Genomic DNA, 27754 nt, shown 5'->3' with positions numbered 1-27754 from the left:
TCAAGCTCAAAGCCCAGGGTAAGAACTACATCAGTTTAAACATCAAAGCCCACTTGTACGGGTGTATTATACTGGTATACTATATACTGGTATACTGGTCATTATATACTATATACTGGTATACTGGTCATTACTGGTAGACCCCTAACAATGCAGGGTACCTTCAACCATTGTATGTGGTTGAATGACTAAAATACTTCCAGCAGTTCTACCGTTTGTGTTTATTCATGACCTGGCTCAGGAAATTGGACAAGAAAATTCTTCTAACAGTTTGGCATATTAAGTGCAAGCATTCTCTCCATTAATTCCATCAAAACCCTCTTTTGATTGTTTCACGATAATCCTATGTTTAGCGGCTATTTTACTGTTTAAGTTACCTTAACCTTTAGGAAGGAAGGAAGGAAGGAATACGAACGTTTTGAGCAAACCCACAATTTGCCAGATGGCAAGGGAATACACTACCAATAGCTAAGAGGATCACATATTTTTCTCCCAACTGGGAAGGCCAGCTGCTTTCTATCCCGCTCTCCTCCGTACCGGAGCAACTCGCTAATGTCTGTTCCCCCCATCACCTGACTTATAAGAGCTGGGTGTTTGTCCTCTCTCCTTTCCTCGGATGTGATCCTTACGTAATTGCAAGAGAATTCCGCCAGAGGACGGTGTGCCTGGGCCTCCCCAGCGCGAAGAGTTACAGCAACTATTCCTGAGGTAAATCCAGCCTGTACCTCCGCCTTAGCGTGACTCTTCCTGCCTCCCTCCCCACTTGCCAGTCTACCTCTTTCCCCAAAGGCCCCCCTCCTTAATCCTTCGCTCCTCGCCGCGGGAGGCCCCTAAGCTGTCTTTTCAGGGCCTTTCCTCAGCGCGCTCTGGCTCTCCGCTCTTTCAATGCCGCTCCCTGGCAGGAGACGTGTTGGACAAGTGGAGGGATCCGTCCCCCGCCAGCAAGGTCAAGGTGCGCTTAAAGGCAGCTTCTTCTCTCGACTGGGCGCCTGGCGCCGATGGGCCAGCTTTGAAGAAGTGCAGGAACAATACTAAAGTTTGTTCCCATCGCCACTACCAGCTTTTCTTCACTTTCACCCTCAACTTACCCGGGAAAGGAGACCAGCCTCCTGGCCCCCAGATGGACCACCAAGTTGTCTCCCCAGGATTTTGTGCTGGGTTTTTTGGAGAAAGTTTTTGCCCCTAGTTTTTTTTTAATACATCAGTGAATACTGGTGGCTACCACCAGCCTTTTGTTCTTTGCACATTTAACAGCTGGCTAAAATCTCCTGACTTGGAAATAAGGTGATGAGAAAACCTTATGGTGCTAAGTAGGTTTACAATATAGGAAAAAGATGCAGCTTTAGGAGAGAGATGTCATTTTTTTATGACAGCCTCAAGGTCTTGGAAATCCTCTATCCCATATCTAGATTAATGCTCTGCATGCTATGACTGAACCAGCCAACAGCTGAAAAGAACCATCCCACAAACTAACAATTCATGGTGGGTTTACTGTTTAATAAGAACAACAATCACAACAATACAATCAAACTGTCTGCAACTCTCCCCCCCACCCCATAATAACAAAAGGCTTCAGGAGTCATCTTTGTTCTGTAGCCACCTATTAAGTCTATTACAACAATCAGAAAAGTTGGTGGCACATTAAATTTGACACATGTCTAAAAGCATTCCCAATGTTTTTGTGACATAATTCAAGTGTGAAAGGCTTCCCAAATAGCAATCCATGTGCAAGCAACTTGTTAAGTAGATTGCTATTTTCTGTGCCACAGTTTGGGGTGAATGAGTTAGCCTGAGTGAGAGAGTGAGATCTCTGTAATCATCTTGTTTCCACTTGCAATTCTCCAAGATGGGAGGGAGATGAATTGTCACCCTCACACTGTCATGTCAACAGGACAAGAATTTGCATTGTTGCTGCTCATTCAACAATGGTAATATTTATGAATGACTTAAACATGCAAAGTCAATAACTTATTTCCTTATAAATACAAATTCTGCAGCCTTAAAAGAAAGACAGTAAAACGAAAGCAACATGTTGGAAAATTTTTGATTTTGAAGTAAGATAATAAAAATAGGTATGTTTACAATTTAAATATTATAGTTCAGTAGTAATAATAATTATATCTTAATAACAAGAAAATGTGAATATTCATTGTTTTAGCTTACCTTCTTTCATTTCCAGGGTTTCCATGTAGATCAGAAATTTCAAAGGCTGCAAAAGCTTTAGCTATGGCTACCAAAACCACCCCAAAAAGTACTGTACCACTACATGGTTCTTTTGATATGATGGAAAATATTAAATACATGGAGAGAAGCTGTTTAATTAAAATCAAAATTAAATTTTTCCTTGGTTTCAGAATTCTTTGGAGTAATTCCTTCCAATATGCCATTCAAATACAACCCTCCTTCCCACATTTTACTCCCCTCCTTATACAAATAGTCCTTGACTTATGACCACATTGGGATTGGAACTTCTGTCATTAAGCAATGCAGTTGCAAAGTAAGTCACACCTATTTTAGAACCAATTTAGTCTCTGTTGTCAGGCAAATCACATGGTTTGTTAATAAATTTGGATTCCCCTATTGCCATTTGCCATTGCTTGTCAAAAGCCCACTGGGAAGGTTGCAAATAGTGATCATGTGACATCCAGAATACTGCAACTGTTGTAAGTACATGCCAGTTTCCAAGCCCTGAATTTTGATCACATGATTGCAGGGATGATGTGATTGTCTGATGGTCATTAAACAAATGGTTGTAAGTCATGGACTATCTGCACTGTGAGTCTTTTTAAGAACAAAATGTATATTTAGTCTAATTAAACCCATGATAGATAAAATCATACTGGCCAGTAGAACCGGATAGGTATGAAATGATTGGAGAACTTGTTCATTTTGAATACAGTCAGCTTGAAGAATAATTCACCTTTTCTTCAACTGTATGTGCAATTAAACAAAAAGAAGAAATTAAAACACTGAGCTGGATCATGTGCACTAATAGGTAACTTTGTTAAGAGATTGGCTCCTTTGACCCTTCTTTCGTAGGCCATTCCTTCAGTTCCATTGTCTCTTGCTAAATGAAGTAAGGTGGGTAGAAAATCCACTTCAGCCAACAGGAGCATAAAATAGTTGAAAATTGGAAGCATCTTATTATTCAGCATGTTTATGAATACCTGGTGAGATGTGGTAGATCTATTATATTGTAGGAATGTATATCCTGTTTGGCTCCACTTATGTTCCACCAATTTATAAATTAAGCAGAATGAAAAGCAAACTCAGATGTCTATCCTTGCCTTGGACTTTATCACCACTTAGAGGATGAAGTGAACACATGACACTGTAAACACAGAGGTGCTTGGTGAATTCTAGCAGCTGTAATTTCAAAAAAGCTAGAGAACACAAGATTAGGAAGGCTGTATTGGGTTAGTACCTCTTCTGGTTGCCCAAGCCTCTTCTATAAATCCGCAAAGGACATCTGAACTCACATGAGTTTCTTAAATTCAAATAATATTGAGTTGGGTTAGGATATCTTATGGATCCCTATTTTCTATAATTAGGACAAGCCCAATTTATGAATTATGAGAACTCTTGCTGTTGGTAAGATACAGACTACAAATGTGAAATAAATTAGATATTTCACATTTTTTAATTATGTGATTTTCTACCCCAGCTCAGCTTTGCTGGATTGATGATGCCAAGTATGTAGTGGTAGTTCAGCCTCTCCCATTGATTTCCATAGCAATGATCCTCTTTTTCTCCTTGGCGGGCAGCACTTAGTTAGGCCTTTTGTAGCTGGTTTTAATTAAAAGACTCGTGTGAGACAAAAGCAAAGCTGAAGGGGTATGTGCAGGAATAAAATATCAGGAGAAAGAGTCTTCCCTTCTCCAGGCATCAGTGCTAAAACCCTGAGCAAGAAGGAACATTCCAGGCCCATCAAGAGTAGTTTTGGAGAGTGAATACTGTGATAGAAAGCCTGGCTATGTAGACCTGAAAAAGAAAGTAAAGAAATTGTGCTTTGAGTATATCTTCTCCTTAACAACCTAACCCACTGCTGTATAACTGAATAGCTCTTTTATTGTGCAGATATCTAGGCAGGAGGCCCTTGCAAAATAAGTTTACCTACCATTAAAATTGCATATTGACTTTCACTGCATCACCTCTTTGGGAAAAAAAACATCAGCAATCTTCCTTTTCTCACTTCCTCCAATAATGGAGCTTATTTCCCTATAGAGTTCTTTTGTCTGGGGCATGTTTTAGCAAAGGTAAGCATACTGAAATTTGGCTAAATACGATTATCCATAACTATTTAGTAGAATGTATATAATCCTCAAGAGACTCTTAGGATTTGCCTGCCCCTTTACACTAAGAAGATTACAAACAAATGGAAAACAATGCAAATTACAATAACCCCAGGGCTTGAGAAATGGTTAAAACCTTATATAAAAAATCAAATTAAAAGTGGGGAGGGGGCTTGCATTCTACACTCAAAATTCTTTGGAGGAGACATGTTTTAAAGACTTTTCCAAAAGACAACAGAGTCCGGGACCCATCTAAGTTGGAGTACGCTTTTGCTAAGAAGGTGATCTCCATCAGACAATGCTTATTGAGTTATCCGATTGAAGTCGAGTTTATAAAAATGACATTGTTGTAGCTTATGTCACACTTTTTGTTTAGTTTATCCAATAGTTTTTACCGGCTATTGATTATTCAAATGTTACCCAACTAGTTTCAGGTAATTATAATAGAACACAATTATAATACAGTAGAATACAACATAAAACTACAAAACGTAATCTTCCTTTACATGTGTACCTATTTCTAAGTTCATGAGCCAAGCAAATTTATGGTTGCAGCAAACTGGCTTTCTGCATATGCTCCTGTAACATCCATGCAATTTAGTTGGGATCTAATGTACTTCCATTATAACGTTTGAAGAAAACAAAGTCCTCTATGTAGTGACAATAATGGCCCATCCCTATCTTCCAGAAAATACCACCAAAACCAATCATCACCTATAATAATGCACTGATAAATCCTTTCTCCTAGCAGCAAATCACATGAGGATAGATATTTCACATCACCCACAGGATTCAAAAGAACCACAATATCTTTAGTTGTAAACAATTCATGTAGTGCAATTTGGAAGCCCACCTAAATTAGGATAATTCTCTCCCACCCACAAAAATCTCTCTTCTGCCTTGTTCCATTCCATATTGTGCTGGATAATTTATATTTTCACAAAGTTTATATCAGCACCAGAGAAATCAACTATGGAGCTTGATCTCAGCAGAATTTACTATGTATCAGGCCTCAGAATGGTTTTTAGGATGTGTTGTTAGACCCAGGAATGACTTAACTACAGTTTAGCATTCTTTCAGTATCATTCTATTCCCAACTAGAGATAATTAAAAATGGCAGATATTGTCAGACAGCTCATAGGCTTAAATTCATTTGAGATATATGGTAACAAGGAAAGAGCCGGAAAAGGTATTAAAGCTCAAACTCATCTACCATAAGTGTCATGTACAGATAAAGGCTTGGAATGAAGAGACACTGGTTCAAGTCTACCCTCAGCCATGAAAGCTGACTTGATGACTTTGGGCCAGTTACAATTTCTCAACTCAATCTACCTATGGAGATTGTAAGAAGGAGAGATGAAGTAAGACTACTAGGTACGTTTCATTCAATGTAAGTGGCTTACTATATAAATCTAACAAAGAGTGAAATTGTATGTATGACGTACATACAGATGACGATCCCAAAGTGATGGCATTGAATGCTCCTATCTGAGAAACTGGCTATTGCTATGCCTTCTTCCAGAGTACTCCAATTCTCTTTCCTAAGTTTCTGTACTTCAACATCCTTCAACATCCCAGTAAGTTGGCAGTCTTTCTTTGATGCCCTGTTTTGGGTCTTCTCTCCCATTAAATTCCTATCTTGCACCCTGTTTTAATAAATCATGAACTTCCCTCAGCAAGCAGTTACCTCCACATTCATGAGTGCTATTCTTCATCACAGATTTCAAGAGAGGAGAGAAGCATAGTGGTCAGGAGAAAAGTGGTTTTTCCCTCCCAGTGTTGAGTAATCAAAGCCCAAGCTTCAAATCTTTATTCTCAGGTTTGTGTCTAACAAGTTACCTAGAAAAGTGGTGCAGGATGAATGAGGGCAGAAGTAGAGAATAGGAAAGCTAGTTGGTGTTGCTGCCCTCAGGGTGGGGAATACAGTACAGCTAATTATTTCCATGTACCAAATCTCCTACACAGGATAAAAATTTGTCATAGCAGCCCAGAAGATTCTCCAACCTTATAAATAGCTGTCCCCTTTGGCATTTTATTACATGCAAATGTGAAGGGCTGGTAGTATGTGGAAGGGAAAGGAAACAGCGCCCAGACTGGCTCAACAAGCCTAAAGCCCACCTGCAGTCTCTTTTAAACTTCTCCTTTTGTAGTATCACGTTCCTTAGAAGAGTTAAAATAGTTTCTGACTGTCCCAGCAGCTGGGCATACTTTGCCAAAATCTATAGCAGGCTGGATTTCTCGCGTATTCTGACTGACTGCGGTTCTCAGCAAACTGAATTCCTCAAACATGCACACTATACTGTCATGAGGTCCAGGCAGATTCTGATTACATGTACTTGCTCATCACAGGTTTGTAGATCCAGCCTTCACCCAATCTACTTTGTGTTTAGCCAATGTTTCCACCCTCCAAATTTGACAACTTTAAAATGGATGGACTTCAACTCCCAGAATTCCCTAGCCAACATGCTAAGGCCCTCAGCATTCCCTAGCATGCTGATTAGGGAGTTTATGGAATTAATCCATCTTAAAGTTGACAAATTTGAGAAACTCTGGGTTAGACTGAGGGAATCATATACCAGTCTGTCCTCAACATTCAGCTGGCATGCTGGCTAGGAAATTTTGGGATTTGAAATCTACCCATCTTAACGTTGCCAAATTTAAACTGAGAAAATCATACCCAGCTCTTTGTTCTCATCATCCTTGCAACACAGCCTTACATAATAGGAAGAGATTCACTTGGCTCAACCCCTTGTGGCTTACCTTACATATAGGCTTCTATCTATAAGCAGTCTCAAATTGTACAGTAAATACAATTTTATTCTTTTATTATTATTTAAAATATTAATTATTGTGTGATGTGATTATTAAATTTGACTGTTGACACCAGAAAGGTACATTTCTTTGACTCTAAAAAAATCATGATACATACATTCATATAGAAAATATATATTTCCATCATATGCTGATAGAGCAGATCTTATTGTCCAGTAGAATAAGGAGGAAAAGAAGACTTCAGGTTGGAGTTACGGCGCAAATGGCTGGAAAATAGCGGGGCTCCAACGAGTTCCATGAAAACCATGCAGCAACTGCTGTTGGGAGACCCTACAGGATCCTAGCTGCTCTGGAAGGGTGGTGAAGAAAGGAGAGATGCTTCATTGACCATGAGGAAACCAATAATTTTCTTGTTAGGTCTGAAGAAAGCTCTCCTGAACGGCAGCAGGGATGATGTCCATTTTGGCAAGTCACACGCTGTGACAACAGGGACAATAAGATTTGTCCTGGAGTGACATGGGGACAGAGCATTGAAACTGGGTGAGACAACTTCCAACTTTTATGCTAGAGATCTACCCAAATTGAAAAATTTCTAAAATAATCTCCAAATAGCAAGAAAGTGGCAGCCGGTCAGAGGGAGAAAGATTAAAGACCCAGAGGTGAAATAAATGTTTAATGGAAGCTTAAAAACATAGAAAGCTTAGATTACTTGAAAAGTGATAATTGGGAGAAATTGCCTTTTTATTTTTATTTTTAACCCACCTTGATCTGTTTGATAATCAGTTGTTTCATGCTGTTTTATGCTGGAATTGGGAGCAGGGGAGCTATCTACTGGAGGAGCATTACAACATGGAAACCTTTGTGAAAGTGATAATTGTTTAACACAAATAAATAAAAGAGAAAGTAAAGAACAACTGGAAGGCCACCTGACCTTGATTCTATTTTGGTAGGTGACTTGAATGTTTGGGAACATTAGTGAACATTTTGAAAATCTCTAAGACAAATTGAACTGCAAATAAATCGCTCTCTATTAAAACTGCTTATTGAATGGTGGACTTTAAAGACTGAAGGAAATTCAAGGGGCCATTTTGGATTTGAATTATCTAAGCTACTTGATAGAACATCTTTCAAGATAAAAAAAAAGGAAGGTGAAAGAAGAAAACAGAAAAGAAGAAAAACTAAATAAGATTTTAAAATTTGGCAATTGGGAAGAAGCAAATTGGAAAATCACCAAACAACCTTTAAGGACTATCAACTTGGGGTTCTTGGAGGTATGATTCTGGGATTGACTAAATTTTAGTAATTGTGGAGTTTTCAGATATTGAGACATTGGAGCTCTAGGGTGTATGGAGTAATTTTTAATATACTAATTTATTGCAAAATGACTCAACAGGGGACAATAGAAGTGTATGAAGAAATGTTATCAATGTTCACCAGTTTATATATAACTGTGATAAAAAATCATAAGCAGACCATGGGATTGTCCAAAAAGAAAGATGTGAGTGTAGAAGACCCTCAACAAAGGCAAGGGTGGGAATGAATATAATACTCAGAAAACAGCAACAAGATGAAGACATTGAAGGGATAAGATTAATAAGTATGAATCAAATAGATAATTCTTTAAGAGTTTACAATAGAAAAGGGAGGAAAGGGGGAAACGATGAAAGGACTATGGATGGGTGCTCAAATGATGCGGCAAAAGGAGACAAGGGGTAAGCCAGAGGGAATATTTAGTTGGTATAAAAATGGTAGAAAGAGAAATAAGGTCTCAAGAGAGAAATATAAAAGAAAAAAAAGTCAATAATGTTGAAGTCTCAAAAAGAGTAAGAGATGATAGATAGAGATAAAATAACTCTCAATACTAATGTATTAGAAATTAAAAGGAGAAAATATAAACTAGAAAAACAATAGGACATAAATAGATAATAGAATTTACTATAATCACAAGCAAATTTGTTGCCAGAGCTAATCTGAAGAAAGGTATTTGGAAGGCCAAGACTGATTACAAGTGGAAGATTGAGGATAATTTTTATAGCAGATGTGGTGAGGGATTCAACAAATTACCAACCATCAACCGACCAATGTCATCCCTGTTGAGGGGGATGCTTCATTGGCAAAGGAACTGAATCATTTCTTTGCTTGCTTTGAAGTGGAGACATCAGAGACAGCTAAAATACAACCACCAGCCAATTGTAGCCCCCACCTCATTATGGAGGAACAGGAGGTGAGGAACATTCTGAGGGCTGTGGACCCTAGAAAGACTGGTGGTCCTGACAGTATCTCTGGCCAAGTTATTACAGACGGTGCTGATCAGTTGGCTGGAATCTTTACCAGGATCTTCAATCAGTTTTTATCCCAGTCCTCTATTCCATCTTGTTTGAAGGCTTCCACCATTGTTCCGCTGCCAAAGAAGTTCCCTATCAATAACCTCAATGATTACAGACCAATATCATCATGAAGTGCTTTGAGAAATTAGTCTGCCGGCACATCATTTCTGGTCTTCCACATACATTTGATAAACACCAGTTTGCATGCAGAAGAAATGGATCTACAGAGGACGCTGTAGCTATCACTCTTCGCACTGCTCTGACTCATCTAGAACAGCAGGGGGGCTATGTGAGGATGCTTTTTGTAGATTTTAGTTCTGCATTTAACACATTTCTTCCACATCAACTAATGTCTAAAGTTCTGGACTTTGGACTTTCTTATTCAATCTGCCTTTGGATTATGGATTTCCTGTCTGGCCGCTCACAGAAGCTCAGATTAGGAAATCATACCTCTTCAGCCCTTATTCTTAACACTAATACACCACAGGGTTGCATGTTAAGTCCCTTACTCTATACCAGGGGTCTCAAACTCATGGCCTGTGGGCCAATTGTGGCCCGCAGGACGATATCCTGTGGCCACCACCATGATATGAAAGTATAATATTAGTGCGGCCCTCAGGGGGAATGGACCTCTGAAGGAAGTCCCGCCCACCGTTCCTCGTCATGGCTTCTTCTCCACCCTGAACTTTAACAAGTCCAAGTACAGGTCCAGACTTACTGATGATCATCTTCAAGCCATACTGAGGGTCTCAAGTGCCTCCTCTCTCAAGCCAAATGTGGCTCAGATATGTGAGAGGAAGCGTTGTCAAGTCTCTGGCAGCAAGGAGTAAGCTGGAGAAGCCATGTTCTGAGGAACTGTTCATGATCTTCATTCAATGTTCCATTCATGTGTTCAGGAGAGTTCATGTATTGGAGAAACCATTAACTGTTGATGACATTTGAGGATATTTTTTTAACAACGTTTTTTGTGGAATCCCTTATGTGGCCCAGCCTCACCCAGCCTCTGCCTCCAGTGGCCCCCAGGTAAATTGAGTTTGAGACCCCTGCTCTATACTCTTCATGTGCATGACTGCATTCCTACTCACACTAGTAATACTATTACTAAATTTGCAGATGATACAACAGTGTTGGGACTCATCTCCAGGGGGGATGAGTCTGCCTACCGAGATGAGGTAGACCAGTTGCTTTCATGGTGTGGAGACAATAACTTGGTCCTCAACACCAATGAGACCAAGGAGCTTATAGTGGATTATAGAAGGAACAGATCAGACATCCAGCCCTTGCTTATCAATGGAGAACAAGTCGAGTAAGTGGCCAGTTTTAAGTTTCTGAGTGTTACCATAAAAGAAGACCTGACCTGGGGTGCTCTGGTCAAAAGGCCCAGCAGAGATTATACTACCTGAGACTTCTCAGAAAACAACAACTGAATGAAAAACTGCTGGTGACCTTCTACCGCTGCACCATAGAGAGTATCTTACTGCACCTCTGTATGGTTTGCCAATTGGACAGTGGCAGATAGGACAGCACTCCAGAGGATTAGCATTATTGCCCAGAAGATCATTTTCCCTCTTTGGAATAACTTTATAGTTATAAACAGTTATAGTTATATAGTTATAGTTATATAGTTTAATATCCCGCTGCCTTAAGAAAGTTCAAAACATTCTCAAAGATCCATCTCATCTTGGGCATCCTTTTTTTTGAACTATTACCATCTGGCAGATGGTACAGGATAATAAAAACAAGGGCAAATAGGCTGAAAAACAGCTTCTATCCCGGGGCAGTAGCTCTGTTGAATTCTACTATATAGTGCAGTGTTGGTGTGGTGTCAGGGTTTTCAATTCAGTGTGTGGAATGTGAAGGATGTCTGTTTGTGTTTATTTTCATAGTCATGATGTGCACTGAAAATGGTGTTTGATTTCGTTTTACAGAGGTGCAATGACAATAAATTAAACTAATTTGTAGTCTGTAAATTAAGGTTAGACGGTAGACATTTTTGATGTGGTAACCTAACTGTATTATTATTAATGATATGTAAATATATATTGAAATTTATAATTTATGGAGATTGAAGATATAATACAGGGACTGATTAAATTTGGTTAATGATTGATTCTATTGGTGTTTTTAAACAGTTGGGATATTGGATTTATGGTGGAATATTGAGTAATTTTTAAAATATTAAAATACTAGTGATTTAGAATCTTGATTCCAGTTTTTCAAGGCAGCAATTCCTTCAATTATTCCAAGAGAGCATATCTGGAAAAGGTCCGAGAAATGCCTTTTACTTTTACTTTTTATTAATTTATTTATTAAATTTGTTTGCCTTTACAAAGTGCTTCCTCAAGCACAGCAGCTATATGGTTTCTTAATGCAAATATCCCATGTGAGAAATGCAACTTTTTCAGGGATCAGCATGGAAATGTAAAAAACCATTGATTCTTTTTCTCTGCCTATCCTCATGCTGTTTATCCTTCTCAGATTTAACAGATAATCAGAGTTGGAAGGGACCTTATAGGTCATCTAGTCCAATACCCCTGCCCAAGCAGGAGACCCTACACCATTTCTGACAAATGGCAGTCCAATCTCTTCTTGAAAGTCTCAAGTTATGGTGCTCCCATAACTTCCGAGGGCAAGCTCTTCCATTGGTTGATTGCTCTCACTTTCAGAAAGTTTCTCCTTATTTCCAGGTAAAATCTCTCCTTATTCAGATTCCATCCATTATTCCTTGTCTGGCCTTTGGGTGCTTTAGAAAATAGCCTGACCCCTTCCTCTGCGTGGCAGCCCCTCGTTCTTCTTCAAAACAACTACAGCACCAATGCCACAATCCCCTTCTGCATGTTTTAAGTATTCCAATCAGGCTCAGCCTGACAAGCACAGCTGCAGGATCCCTGCTCTGGCTGCTATCTCCTTGGCTTTCCTCTGCGTAGCCCCCCATGCTGAGTCATATGAGGGCCCTCAGCTGTTCTTAGTGAGCTTGGACAACTGGGTTGGAGGCAATTGGAAGAAAGACTTAATACTTCACTAAGTATGTGACGTTTAATCTCCCCACATGGATTTCAGTCTTGAGAAGCCAAGGCTGAAATCAGTTTGGCTCCCAGCTCCTCTCCTTCACGTAAAAGGTTCGTAAACAAGGTCAACTAAATTCTGTAGAAAGGACCATTTGCTTTCCAGTCCATCCCATTCTTATCCCCAGTACACCCTTTTAAAACACGGATGAAAATTATATTACTTCAGTAAATTTCAGATTATTATCTTTGATTCGTCTTTATTACTTACCAGGATCCTGTAATTCGAAAACCTCCTTCTCCCAAACAACTCTGTGAAAAACTCTTTCCTGCACTTCTCCAATTTCGGAATACAGCTTTCAGGAATTCTCTCAACCTTGGCTTAGTATGTAATTAATAAATTAAAGGGATTGTCTTGATTTTTGACATCATTCATTATTCTTATATCTAAAATGTGAATTTCTGTGACATTTTTAGCTGATGGACAGGGTTGGACCACTGGAGCTGATGATACCATCTACTTATTCATTTTTACACATTTTATTCTGACCCAGGCTTTGTGAACTGTAATTATTCATAAACTTGTGTTGTTTTTTTTAAAAAAAACTATTTTATTGTAACACTGGGAATTATTTTCATTCCCAACTGGAATTAATCTCAAACAGTCCCCCAAGATAAGCACATACCTTTCAATTCTGTGAAGTGCTGCCAAAACAGAAGTGTCAAATTAACTAAAAAAGAAACCAACCAAAGTACAAGAAAAACTAACCGAAGTACAAAGAGCTTCAAGGATGACTCAGAACTGATCGAACTACATTGCTTCCTGCAAAGTTTTTGTCATCTTGGCCTGATTTTTATCCCTTATGAGAGGAGCAGTCATCCCCCAGCCTTACTCCTGAGTTGCCCCTTTTGGACAGCTGCTCTCACCTTCTAGCAGCTCTCCGCACACAGGCACTAAGAACACGCTCCCCTGGGTCCTCTCCCTTGCTGTTGCCAGACTCCGAAGGCTCCGAAGGCAGCACCACATTCCCAGATGGTCCTGGCCCCATCTCTGCATCAGACGCAGGATCCTCGTCCAAGTCCTCTCCAGACTCCCTGACTGGTCCCCGTTCTTCCTCACTGTCCGATTCTGTTGCCTTCAGCTGCCGGTGAACCACAACACATTTTCCCACAGTCCTCCCAAGAAAATTTGTCAATTTATTGCCTATCACCTACTTATAATTACCTTACACCCTTGGGCCCTGTATGATTGTTATTCTTTGTGTTTGTTTTCCTGACTGCCATTCTCCAATTTCACATGTCTTCTGCTGATTCTCCTCTTCTGTTTTCTCATATTTCCACTTTCTTTATAATCATGGGGAACTCAGGAATACTATGAGTAGCTGTGAAACTTTTTGTGGCTGTAAAAAAGTTATGTCCATAATGTCCTATCCCACTTCCACAAGCAGAAGAGGTGGATATATATTTCCATGTGAGAATTTATTTATTTTTTTGGGTGGGGTGGGCGGGGTCACACATCTACAGACCATGCCAAAGTACTTCATAGACATAAAGGATGAATTCCTTCCCTCTTTTGAATCATTCATGACTCCTGGCAATAAATTTTTCTGGCAAACCTCTTTTTGAAAGAGGGTTGCAATTGCCATCTTTTTAGAAAGGGAAGGAGTTATTGGCTCAAAGTCACCCATTTGGTTTCACACCTAAGCCTGGACTAGAAGTCATGGTCTCCTGGTTTCTTGCACAAAATAAAAGAAGGCTATTTCACTTTGACACTACATGAATATACTGGTAGAAGTGATAGGTCATCTTGCTCAGAAAATGGCAAGAAATAATAGTGATCATAGTGGAGTGGTATGCAAGAGAGCTCAGTTCATTTCAGTATTAATCAGGACAAACTGTGTAAGAGATAAGCTACTCTCCACTAGTGGTCTGGTCCCTTGCAAACATTTCACACTGTGCATGAGATCAACTGCAGGTCACACCAAATGAAAACATTTAACCCAGTTGTTCTGCTTTGGAATATGATACAGATAAAATATTGCCCTTAATGCATAAGGAAATACCTACAGTATATATAACCAAACTGTCCTTAACAAAATCTCCTCATGTTCTCCTCATGTTTTTCAACCTTTGCAACTTTAAGGTGCATGGACTCTCAACTTCTAGAATTCTCTCGGCATGCATGCTAATATGAAAAAGGATCTTCTTCACAACCTAGGTCTTAGGATATATTTATCAGTCTACATAATATGCATAATACTTGAACTGAATGAATTAATTCAATATATTACATTATAGGTTGCCCTGCTTAAGCAATGTTCATAATTATATATACATATATACAAAATGACAGTAACTGAATATTTGGAGATCTGTGTGTATCTCTCTCCCCCCTCCCCCAAATATTGAAAGCAAATATTCAGTTGCTGGCATTTTATTAACCATGTCAGCCCAATTATATTTAATTAAAATTTGATTATATGAGGACTTGTACTATATTGCATTTTAATTTTATTTATTGATGAACCTATGGCTATAATAAAATGTGTTGCTGCTGTTAAACTAATGTATTGAAAGAGTTGGAGAGATGAAGTTAGCCCACTTCCTTATTGGCCACCTCCCTCTTGCCTATTTTGACATAAAGCATCATAGGAAGCCATAGAGAGAGGTAATCCAGTAGTGGGTGGGGATGATACCAACAATTTGCGGATGATATTTAATTTTATATTGCTATCTTGGGCCACCTAGAGACTGACAGTCTTGTCCCTTTTGAATTTGCTATTTATTAACTATCAGCTCCAGTGTTGCTGGAGTAATAGTGCTGTCCCTGAGGAAGTATCACTGGGGGTTCTTTTGAGTTCATAGCTGCTTTGGATGATGCCCTTTGTCAAGTTCCATTGAATAAGCCAGTGGAGTCCATCCCTTCAGTGAAAGGACCTGGCTATGGTAACTCATGCCCTTATGACTACTCAACTTGATTACTTCAAGGTACTCTACATGGGCTTTGAAGACAACTTGGAAAATATAATTGGTATAATATGCAGCAGGTCACTTCCTATTGACTAGTGCTACAGTCATATTATACCTATTGGCTGCCAGTAAGTTTTCAGATGCAATTCAAAGTGATCGTTTGAACTTATAAAATCCTATATAATTTGTACCAAGATATCTGCAGGGCTGCCTTCTCCAATTAGAATTTACCCATCTGAGAAGTCCCTCCTGGTGGGGAGGAGAAGCTCCAATTCTGTGAGGTTGTGAACTCCAGAAGTGGATATTTTTCCGTAGAAGCAGCCATACGCTATCCCTAGAACAGTAATCCTGAGCCTTGCCAACATGGAGATGTGTGGATTTCAGCTTATTGTCTTCCTTACTAATAACATTTTGGAAATTACTGAAGATAAATACAAATAAAACATCAAAAACAAATGAAAATGAAAAACAACAGTTACAAAGAACAATAAGAAGTTGTTGGAAGAAATGTCCATCTGGCTTCAGTTGCAATTGGGAAGAAAGACACTGGAAACATGGAGGCTGCTTGGAAGGATGGTTTAATGGTGGACAGGACCACGTGGTTTTGAGGTCCTGGATAAAAAATGAGCACATGGTTGAGAGAGGGAGAGATTTATACCCTCTGTTGGGCTTTGAACTTGCTTCCTGTTCCTGTGCAAGAAATGTATCCTGATTGGTTGTTAGACTTTCATGGGGCTATGCAGGGGTAACTTTGTAGGTTGACTTGAGTCCCAGGCTTGGTTGAATCTTGCTGGGTGATGTAATGAAGAGGCTTTGGGCAATTCCTATCACCCTGGAGCTGAAAGTCTTTTGTGTTGTAGATAAGATGTCTTTTGTCTTGTAGATAAAATGGCTCAGTATTTCTGGAGCTATTAACAAAGGTGGGGGCTGCTTTCCAAGAGCATGTTTCTCCTTTTCTATCCAGGGAAGTATAATATTCTGCCTTTTTAATGTTTCCTAGAATATTTCATTTTTCTAGGAGAAGGGTGGGTGCTAACTTCCTACAAAGTAAAGCATTGGTGACAAGAAAGCTCACAAAAAGATCTGAAGACCAGAACTTATTTTGAGTTTTCTTGCCTCTGGTATTTTATTTTTTATTTGTGCTTTGTAACTGTTATTTTCCATTTTTATTTGTTATGAGTTTATGTTCTAAAGTTATTTGAGGTTGTGGATTTTCTTACTGTGGATGTTTCATTGTAATTTTATGTTGCAGTCACAAGCCACTGAGAGTCAAGATGATTTGGTGCAAATAAAATTAATAAATGATAAATTTACTGTTCAAAACATTTTGTACATTTGCAAAGACATTTTGTGTCCTTTCTTAGTTAAAACAAACCATGACTAACAAAACATTAAAATTTCAAAACAGACCAAGCTTTGAATCTTAACTCAGATTTCCCAAAACAATTTGCTTATGCTCAAAAGTTGTAGGATTGTATATTTTTGGAAGGATCCAGCCACTCTGTCAATTACATCTTTCTGTGTTGTTGTTGCTGTTTTTCTTTTTACCGAAGTTAAAAAAACAAAAAAAGAAAATCGGAAAAGAAACCTTGACAACCATATATCTGTGCTAAATTCCAGTTATTCCTGGTTGAATATTCTAGTTTATAGATGGAAAGCAATAAGAAAAAAAAAGTTTTGTCACAAAGCCAAAGAAATAATTCTGCTGTTTGAATTTTCGTAACATTTAACAGTGGCAGAAATAGATTGGGAGGGAGGGAGAGGGATAGCAGTGAAGTATCTAGTTTGTCTATTGTGTTAGGCAGAAAAGTTGTTCTCTTTACAGTCACCTGAGATGAAATGTTCTTTAGGAATTCTTGCATAGTGTGTGAGTAGAATTTTGTGTGTGTGTTTGCCTCATTTTTACTGATGGGGGGAGAATACTTCCTTGCTTTCCAAAGGTTGGGGTAGGAAAAGCGGACTGACTAGCTGGTGAGCAAGAGGATCATAAATCACTGTTTGTCTTGAAGGGTCAAATTATGTCCCCCCCCCCCACAAATCCCAGCTCCAGATCTTTGATTCTGGGATCCTATACCCCCCCTCCTCCAAGGCTAGGAACAGCGCGCTGATGGTTTCAATTACACCCTGAAAGGCAGAGAGGGGCCTCTTTTCAAGGCAGACCGGCCTTCTCCTGCTCTCAACAAAAGCTTAAGTTACAGGAAAAGGAGAGGGCTGAGTAAAGGAAAGAAAGTGGGGAGGGGGGAGAGAGAGAGAGACAAGGGGAGCGGAGAGGGGGAGACTTGGGTGGGGAAGAACATCCCAAAAGAAAAAATGGGTAGAAAAGGAAGAAGAAAGAAGAATGATGGAAAGAAAACAAGCAAGAAGGAGTGGGGGCAGTGGGAAGACCTATGAAAAAAGCCATGAGCGAGAATGAGAGAGAAAGTTTAGGGGAGGAAAGACACAGGGCCAGGTCATTCTTTCCTGGGGCCTTTCACTAACACTTATCCAAAGAACTTCAAAACATCAGGATGATTTGAAGTTATTTATGACCAAATCTCAGTGCTGGCAATCTTAACCAAGCGCATGAAGTAGAGTTAAATAAATCCACTAACCAGTTTCACTCATGGCTGGAATCTTCCAAAGAGCTTCCTTCTGCTATTCTTCCAGAAATAAATAAATATCAGGCAGCAAGGCAATTGAAATGCTATCCCACCAAATGCTGTCTTTTGCAATTTGTGTAAAGTATGCAAATAGCATTTATTTGCATACTTTCTTATTTACGTTGTTTATTTATTTTGTTGCCACTTGTCAAGGCGAAGGCAAGGAGCTCTGGGTAGCACAGAAGCTCTGCTCTTGCTTCACTTCTCCTTCTGAGAGTTAGCAGCCCCTGCTCTCTTCTTTTCAGTTGCCTCTTCACCACTGGGTGACGTGGGAAAGCTTCTCATCGTGAAAGCAGAATGTCACAAAATGTGGAATCCTATCTCCAGTGTTCATTTCGGTGATCGGATAATTTTGGAATGGTGATGGAATACGCAGTCAGAAATAAAGTTGCTAATAACCGGAAGAGAAAAATATTAACATCTGGCATGGCCTCTTGATGAAAGTAGGTGCAAAATATTGTCTTCTCAGAACCTGTGGCTCTCCAGATTTTGCCAAACTACAACTCCCGTCCTCTCTTATCATTGTCTATGCTGGCAAAGCCGCTGAAAACGGTAGTTCAGGAAGCCTATTTCTCATCTCACAAACACAGGATCTGCCACTGTGACTATAATTCCCGCTACCTTTACATATGAAAACTAAGGCATCAGATTGGGGAAAGCTGATCTGAAGTGCTTCGACATTCCATGTGTTTTTGTAAATCTGTCCACAAGCAAAATCTTATAAACCCAAGTTCAAGCAACCTAATATAAAGCCAGATTATGTTTGCATTGAAGATTAAAAGAGAAAAATCTAATGTCAGCTATATAGGTAGTCTTCAATTTATGACCAAAATTGGGCCCAAAATTTTCTGTTGCTAAATGAGTCGTCTGTTAAGTGAATTTGGCCCCATTTTACAACCTTTTTGCCATGTTAAGTGAATTACTGCAATTGTTGCAGTAAGTTAGTAACACGGTTGTTATGTGAATCTGGCTTTCCCATTGACTTTGCTTGTCAGAAGGTTGCCAAATTGGATCGTGTGACCCCAGAACACTGCAATTGTCATAAATATGAACCAATTTCCAAGCATCCAAAATTTGATCACGTGACCATGGGGATGTTGCACCAGTCATAAATGTGAAAAAAGTAATGTCACTTTTAACACATTGTAACATTAAATGGTTATTAAATGAACTGTTGTAAATCGAGGATTACCTATAATTGAAAACAAAAAGAGCTGCCGAGGTAACTTGGGAATGCACTTCACTCTGGATAAGTAGAACTGGTAGATTCTCAACTATCCTTGAAGTACGGGACAACCAGTTTTCTTTGGCGACCATCCTCTTAAATATCGTTAGAATTTCATGAGAGTTTATATGTCTAATTGATTGGGATTTAAGCCAATTGTGGATAGTAAACAATGACTTATGATTTACCTCTTATGAATAAAGTACAGTGTATTTATGCAGTGAGATGTGTCCACCTATTTTCCTTCTAGTTGGGTTTTCTCTGTTGCTTTTCTTCTGTGCCCCACAGCACAGCAATACCAATAGCAGTAGCACTTAAATTTATAGCCCTCTCTAAGCGGTTTACAGAGTCAGCATATTGCCCCCAACAATTTGGATCCTCATTTTACCTACCTCGGAAGGATGGAAGGCTGAGCTGAGTCAACCTTGAGCCTGGTGAGATTCAAACTGCCAAATTGCAGTCAGCAGAAGTAGTCTGCAGTACTACACTTTAAACCACTGCGCCACCATGGCTCATAATCAAGTTCCATATATACGCAAAGAGAGAGAGCTTTTTCCACTGTGCACAAACAGAGAGAGAGAGCTTTTGGACTTACCATTCAGTGGGTTATGGGGATGGCAAAAGGAATATTTGCAGACTGCACGCAGAACCCAAGTATCACTTTTTTGCACTCCTTTTATAAGTCATAGTCTGTAAATCATAGTTGGAGTTCAAATAATAGACTTAATTCAAACCAAGCATGTAACAGTTTAGCATGACACATAAATGACGTTATTTACACGACAGATTAAATCACAAACTAGTCAAGTACAATTTAATCTTCTAGTTTCTACTAGCTTACCTCTTGTGGTTAAATTATGATTCAGTGTCATACAAAACTGGCATTTGGGTTGAAATTTTAGTTAGCTAATTCATGCAAATACAGACATGGTTGGTTAAGTGCATTGTATAGGTTTCTCATATCCCTGGAGCAGCTATGTACCTTCTTGGAAAGAGTCATGTCTGTTTTAATGAGTCAGGAGTCATATGATACATTTACTTTCTCCTATAGAGTGTTCTGAAGCTTTTATCAGCAATTAAACCCAAAATACTACACATAGTAAGGTCCTGAGGAAGGACAATAGAGGACAACCAGTTCAGGATCCTTCACTGACTAGAGAAGCAGCTGCAAAGAGTTTCTTCTCACTGCCAGAGTGAAGCCTTTGAGGAAACAAAGAAAGCAATCTTGTTCCTCTCACTAACTAGGCACAAGGACTATTGGGAACATAAGGCCTCTTGCTATTCAGCAAAATCATAAAAGCAATCTGATTACTTCCATCAGAAAGAAGTCGTTACAATGCTTGCTTTCCTTTTACAACTCATTCTAAGTTTTGTACAAAAAGGAAGCCAGATTGACAGTCACTATTCTGGTTTCTGATTTTGATATTTGATAGTTTCTAAAGACAATCAAGGATAGGTATATACAAACATTAAGTATGTCTAAAATGAATTCGGTTAGTTGAAGCATTATGGTGTTAGGTGAAGTCAGCTATTGTTCCAGCATGTTGTATGAATCAGGTAATGTCTTCATGCTAATAATATAGCATAAGAGGCAATATGCCATTGTGATTTGTTAATCTAGGATTAGGGCTTTCTGTGTTTCATGAACCCAGCTGAGTATGTAACTGTGGGTTGGTGTTGCCCCAGGGATAAAAAGAAGAGCAGAATAAAAGCAGCCCAGCCCACTGCAGAAGGATGCTCAGCCAAGAAGCCTCAGTTCAGGATGGAATGGAATGCAAGAATGTTCCAGTATTATGCCAGTACATTTTTTTTCTCACCACAATAAGAATGGAGAACGCCTGAAAGTTTCACATAAAACAGCAACATGAAGCAACATACGGTCTGTGATTCAGTTCCAGAAGTAGAACTGAACTCAAACTCTGTTTTGCAAAAGATCAATTCTTCTAATAACAGTAGTTTTTCTTCTTCTTTTGCCTAAACGAAATGCAGAAATGAAAGTTATTTACAAGAATTGCTTGCACAAAAGGATCACATTCTTTTACCATACTACAGACCCCAATATGCTCAAAGGTAGTTGTTGACTTATGACCACAATTGAGCCCAGAATTTATGTTGTTAAGTGAGGCATTTGTTAAGTGAGTTTGGGCCCATTTTACTACTTTTTTTTGCCACGGTTGTTAAATGAATCAATGCAGTTGATAAGTTAGTAAATTTCCCCATTGACTTTGTTTGTCAGAAAGTCACAAAAGGTGATCCCATGAGCCTGGGACACAGCACCAATCATAAATACAAATCAATTGCCAAGCATTTAAATGATCAAAATGGGGCTGCTACAAAGATCATAAGTGTGAGAAATGGACATAAGTCACCTTTTTCAGTGCTATTGTAACTTTGGTCACTACATGAACAGTTGTAGGTCAAGGACTCCTTGTATTTCTATGAGTACTTTTTCTTTCTACAGAAAACCATACTGCTCAGCAAATGGGCCTCCATTTGGGATAACTCTTACTAATTGTCCTGGCTTGCCTCAGGCTTGGAATGTTGTGCGAACGTATAGTGACTGCTGTCTCTACATAGCATGCTTGAAAAGTACGTCAGTTTTGACCTGTCTCTAACTTGGTGGAAGTGAAGTACAGTAGATTAAACATGGTTGAAACCTGTCCATCCCTATGTAAAAGTGATGTAACTAATTTTAGCAAAAAACAAAAACAAAATGCCATTTTGTTGAATAACGTTCATGTTTCTGTTCTTGGGGCCTCATGTTTCATTTTTGGGCTTCACATCCTTACCCTTATAATTCTTAGAAGGCTACCTGATAGCCTTATCAGTTAGGGACAAAAGGCTGAGGGGTGTAATGCTTTTTTTCTAAGGAACCCCTCTTCTGGAAGGACCATCCTTCAACAGGGGTGTGAATATTTTATTGCTTGTTGCCTGTGATTTGCTAATGAATATGTGACTTTGTTTTGTATAATAATGTATAAAAATGATTATAATTTGTGTTTGGGGGGCTCTCTTGATTTGTGATGTAGTCCAGCATTTGACAGCTAATTCATGGTTTGGCCATCACCTGCTCGACGAAGCACTATATTCTGGCACATTATTATGTAACCTTATTTCAATTATTTGGGAATTTGCCTTTCAAAATATTTTATATTAAAACAGTTCCTTAAGGAGAAGGGATAGCATGATAATTAGGTTAGAGATTTCTTGCAGTTTCAGCATGCTTCTTTTATATTCAGCTGTAGCCTGGTCATAGTGGCGAGAAGTTTAGTCTGACAGTGGCTAGATTTATAAAGCAAGCTAAGCCAAAGTGTAGTGGAAACTACCCAACTGCAGTTTATTTAATAAACCCTAGTCAAATAAACTATGGTTTGCAGCAATGCAGGAACAGTGAGTGTATTAATTGCAATAAGAGTGGTGTTCAAGATATTATTTCTCCATCTGGATTCCCATTATATGCTTGCTCTTAATTTGATCTTGGTTTATTATGTACTGGAGGTGAAAAGTAGTAACCAGAGATACAATTCAGCATTAAGCTATTGCTGCATTCAATCAGGTCAGTTTTGCAAAATAAGACATTGCTCTTACACTACTATGCTTGCAATAAAAAGACAAAGGGGTCCTCCCCTCAATCAAGAAACAGTGCAATAATGGACGAGTATTAAATATCACTAGCAAGAAAATGTGTGTGTATATGTGGGAGGTGGAGGGAGGAGAATCTGACATCATATGGAACATTTGAAGAATTCTGGTCCTATTTCCTGGTCATTTTGTATCAGAAGTAGCCCTACCTTTTATGGTGGTCATGAATGGCAATTCATTTGTCTTTAGGAATGTAGAACTGAAGAATGATTAGTTTGAATTGGATCAGGTTGCCCCAGCCCGGGTTATTTTAAATGAAAAAAAAAAAATCACGAATAGCTTGAAACAAAACAGGCAGCAAAGTTTCAAAGAACACAGAAGCAGCTTTACTGGGGTCAGCTACACCAGGGAGAAAAGCCTAGTTTGGTGCTGGCTGTTTGGGGGAAAAAAATGGAAAGTGGGAGGAAAGAAAGATAGCACAAAGTAGAAGGTAATGATCAAGTTGCAGGAGAAAATGGGCCCAGATAAAAGCCTTGGGTCAGGCAGGAGAGAAGTAAGAGCAGGACTTGAAATATGACAGGGGAAGAATTACAACTGCAGGAAGATAAGAGGTTGAGGGTAAGCCAAGATGGCAGGAGGGGGAAGGGAAAGGAAGAGGCTAAGTTGGCAGAGAAAGGGAGAGATAAGGGAAGAAAGGCTTAGGGTCAGTTGTTCAGAAAGAAAGGCTACAGCCTGATCCTATTACACATACCAGATTCTACCCCAGTTTAGGGTCCTAGTGGAAGAGACTGTAGGGCAAGCAAGGGAACAGGAGTTATATGAAAACCAATTCTGATCAGAAATAAAGCTTTCACCAGACATTTGTAATAAAACAAGGCAAGCATAGTGCATCTGCTAAGTGGCTGATTTAGAAAGTTCTGAAATTATTAATTTATTTCTGTTGCATTTTTTACTGCCATGGGAAAGGAGAAAGTTTTGGCATATCCTGCTTCAGGGGCTAAAGTAATTGATTGTGGGATTTATCTGCTTTAGTGGAACTTATACAAGAAATAGCCCTATGGATAGGATCTAGGCCTGTAGAAATATCCTGACATGTTTTATTAGGAGTCAATCTGTCTCCGCACTTTTTTTCCCCAAAGAGGAGACTCACTAAATTATTTATTTGTAGAAAATTAATTGGACTTAATTTTCTTGACCAATCTGTCTAGATTTCAACTGGGTGTAGTTCGATATGTCTTTAGTTTGGATCTAATCCAGTCTTCATGATAATGAGTAATTAATAAAATATGTATTATTCTTTTTATTTTTTAAAATTTCAAAAAGATTGAAGTGTTTCTTAAGTGTGGACTAAAACTGCTAGATGTTTAAAACTATATACCGGTATTCATCTCACTATATACAACTACAACTTAGTGTATTAAACATTATATCTAATCAATCATAATTTCATAATTATTTAATAATTGAATCATAATTGCATATTTTCCAACCCATAGTTTATCTTCTGATAATATTGGATTGCCTTTCGGATCCTCAACCCACCTCTCCAACAGGCATGAAAGATTCCAACATAACATTATCAGTAATTAAAATGCAATCAGTGTTGCTTTCAGATCTGTTTGGTAATGGCCCCTAAATTTAGCATAATTATGTCCAGCCTCCTTCTTTTCCAGTCTAAATTATGTGCTTTCCAAATAAATCTTTACACCAAATAAATCTTTACACCAATGTGTGAAAGACTGTCTTTGCATAGAGGTGCCCCTGAGAAAGAAAGGAATAGTAATGGGCCTTCTTTGTTAAAGAAAAGGGGCAATTATAAGTGAGGAACAGCATCTGTATTCAAAGGGCTCTTTTAAAGAGCCAAACTCCTTCTTTCTCATTTACAAGAGATTATAGGAAGGTAAAGAGAAGGCAGAGGAGAGCTAGTGTGATGTAGTGGTTAAGACATCTGGCTAGAAATTGGGTGACTGTGAGTTCTAATTCTGTCTTAAGCACAAACCCAGCTGGACAACTTTGGGCCAGTCACCTTCTGCCAGTCTTAGAAAAGAGGTAGTTCTGAAAAACTTTGCCAAGAAAACTTCAGGGACGTGTCCAGGCAGTCTCTGAAAATTTGATAACAAGAGAAGGGGGAAAGCAGAGATTTAGGTTGGCTGGGAATAAAGATTTTGAAGCCGTTCTTTGTTAGACATATACTAATTACCACTTTAAAAATAAAAGTACAAGGAGGATAAAATAAAATTCTTTTTTGGCCAAATGTGGTTGGACACACAAGGAATTTGTCTTTGGTGCATATAAAAGATAAAAAAGATAAGCAAGAGAAATACCTTTTACTTGATCCATCAGTTTTTATATCATGGCAATAAACTTAGGAGCTATATAGCAGATTCAACTCAGTAGCCATCGATGGGTACAGGACTTGTCTAATTCCAAGGCTTTGTGGTGCTTTCAGCATTTGAGGAATTGTACGTACTTTTTTCCCGTTTCCACATTATTTTCCCTTTTGACTAACCAATACTGCATAGATCCAAGTCTTAAGTAAGTGGCAATTAGGAGTAAATTTCAGGCTGCTATGCTCTGGATTGTAAAAGAACAGTTGCAAAGCAACAGACTGTTTTATTTAATCAAGAATTGGGTCCAAATTCTTCATCACTGATATCTATCCACAGCATCTTACAATCCGATACTCTGAATCTGAATACATAAATTAAATTTTCAGAGATTATAAGAAGTAAGTTATTGATTTCTCAATTCTGATGTTATAAGGCCTATTGAGCTGCTTGCTGCTTGTATATATCTCAAGTACCTATACTTTTTGAGAACATATTTTGTTTGCAGCTTTCACAACATTCTTCTTCTAAAAGATAAATTGGGTCTCATGGAAAGCTATCACCTTCCCAGGACATACAGCTAATGATGAGGAATGCTGAAAATCATAGATCTACATTTGAACATTAGGTATTCCTGTTGAAAGAAGTTGGTATTGAAGAAAAATAGTTATCAACCATACTTTCTCCTATCAAAATATTGCAAGAAGGAATAATACACACACACACACACACATGTGTATATATACACGTATATATATATATATATATATATATATATATATATGTATGTATGTATGTATGTATGTATGTATGTATGGCATTCAGCTTTGTTCGGGTATTTTCCCACGTCATAGTAGTTGTGCTTTTAAAGTTGTAGCAAAGTTTCGGCAGAATCTCATCTGCCATCATCAGGCTTCTGACATGGGAAAATACCCGAACAAAGCTGAATGTCATACATGTAAGTACCCATGAAAACTTATCACACACATACACACACACTTCTGAGAGACTCAACTCATTCACTTCAATATATTCTGGGTCTAGTAGTTCCAACACCAGTTCCACTGTCCTTGAGTCCTAATTTTTTTCATGACTAGAAATGGCAGCAAGGATAAGGAAGTCTTGTACATGTTATATATAGTGCTATTTCTGTTCCAGAGAAAAACCTGGGTTTGGGCAGGCACTCATTGATCTTCCACACTTAGTATTAATCTTGATTGTCCCCTTGATCTTGTCCCCAGTAATCGCAATAGGTTTAAGGTATCCATAATTACATGAAAATAATATCCAAGTATGTAAAAAAATTATTAAGATTCATCACCAAATATTTGAGATGTAATCCAGTGAGGAATCCTTGGTGCTCTCTGAGTTTTTTTCTTGAAGACTTTTCATTACTCAAACTGGATAATATCATTAGTGCTAGTACCATCTGCAACGAAACAACCACGCTCATAGAGCACCCCTAATTTCAACCCTGAATTTAAAATAGTTTTTATTGGTATATAGTCCAGTCACCAGTCATCCAATCTCTGTAGTCTTCTTAAACAGCCAAACTCAACAGAAAGATTATGTGTAAATGAAGATAATATTGTTGAGAAATCAGCCAAACACTTTGCTTATCAAATCAGGCAGTTAATTTCAAATGGCATAGTTAGTTTTCAACTGATTTATGGTTGGTCTTAGATGGATGGTTAGTCTTAGCACAGCATTGAACTGCAAGTTGCTCTGCCTAACATTGCTCCTAAATAGCCACAACTTTCCCTCTCTTCACTAAGGGCTATCCAATTCAGTCCTCGTTGCACTTCCAGTTCTTTCTTGCTTACTATTCCTACCCCATTCATAGTCATAGGCCATATTGCAAGGGTCACTTTTTGAACTAATTTTGGCAGTTAGCATCAGTAGTATGGCTCTGGTTAAGAATATATTTATTTTTCCTTTTTTGGGGGGGGGGGGTTGAAGTAACTTTTGAAATGCTGCTGAGCTAGGTTGCACTTATACTTGGCATCAGGGGCATTTGGTATTTGGATTCTCTCTACAGGTTGGAGCATTTTACTCTACAGGTCAAAATACTTAAGTCAAAATACTTGACTGTAGTCAGACTAATTATAATCTGTATTAGCAGCAGTATTGCATTCAAATCACAGGAGGTAACAGTTCCATTGTCTGCTTTGGTTAGACCACAGCTGAAGTACCATGTCCACTTCTGGGCATTGCACTTTAAAAAGGGCACAAACGAATCAGGAATTGATTCAGGAAAGAGCTGCCAAAAAAGAAAGAGTTGAAATGGAAACCCATGGTCTGTGAAAACTGAAGAAAGAAATTAGACATACATAGTTTGCAAACCAGAAAACCAGCTAGCCATATATCTAGAAGGCTGTTAATGGGATGGACATTTTTTTGTTTGAAGCCCAAAACAAGACAAAGACAGTAAAAGTTAAAAGAAAGAAGATGCAAGGTGAATGCTAAGAAACTTTCCTGATGGTGAGGAATGTTAACCCGTGAAACAATAAGCCTTAAAACAGGGATGGACAAATGTTTTCAAACGGGAGCTGGATTACCCACACCCACCCTCCATTCTCATCACAAAGGCTAATATTATTTAATCTGAAGGAACT

General features: G+C 38.6%; 1 long non-coding RNA gene across 1 annotated transcript; it reads left to right on the top strand.

The window, feature by feature from the left end:
• The first annotated feature begins 620 nt into the window (after nt 1-620).
• Nucleotides 621-21854, top strand: LOC148124132 (uncharacterized). Its single transcript, XR_015740171.1, has 3 exons — nt 621-708; nt 18251-18448; nt 20917-21854. It is a non-coding gene; the product is annotated as an uncharacterized LOC148124132 (long non-coding RNA).
• Nucleotides 21855-27754: the final 5900 nt, after the last annotated feature.

The sequence above is a fragment of the Pseudonaja textilis genome, chromosome Z (genome assembly GCF_049901715.1).
Source record: "Pseudonaja textilis isolate UNSWEBS1 chromosome Z, rPseTex1.2, whole genome shotgun sequence".
Lineage (NCBI taxonomy): Eukaryota > Metazoa > Chordata > Lepidosauria > Squamata > Elapidae > Pseudonaja > Pseudonaja textilis.
This window is presented reverse-complemented; position numbering and strand designations above follow the sequence as displayed.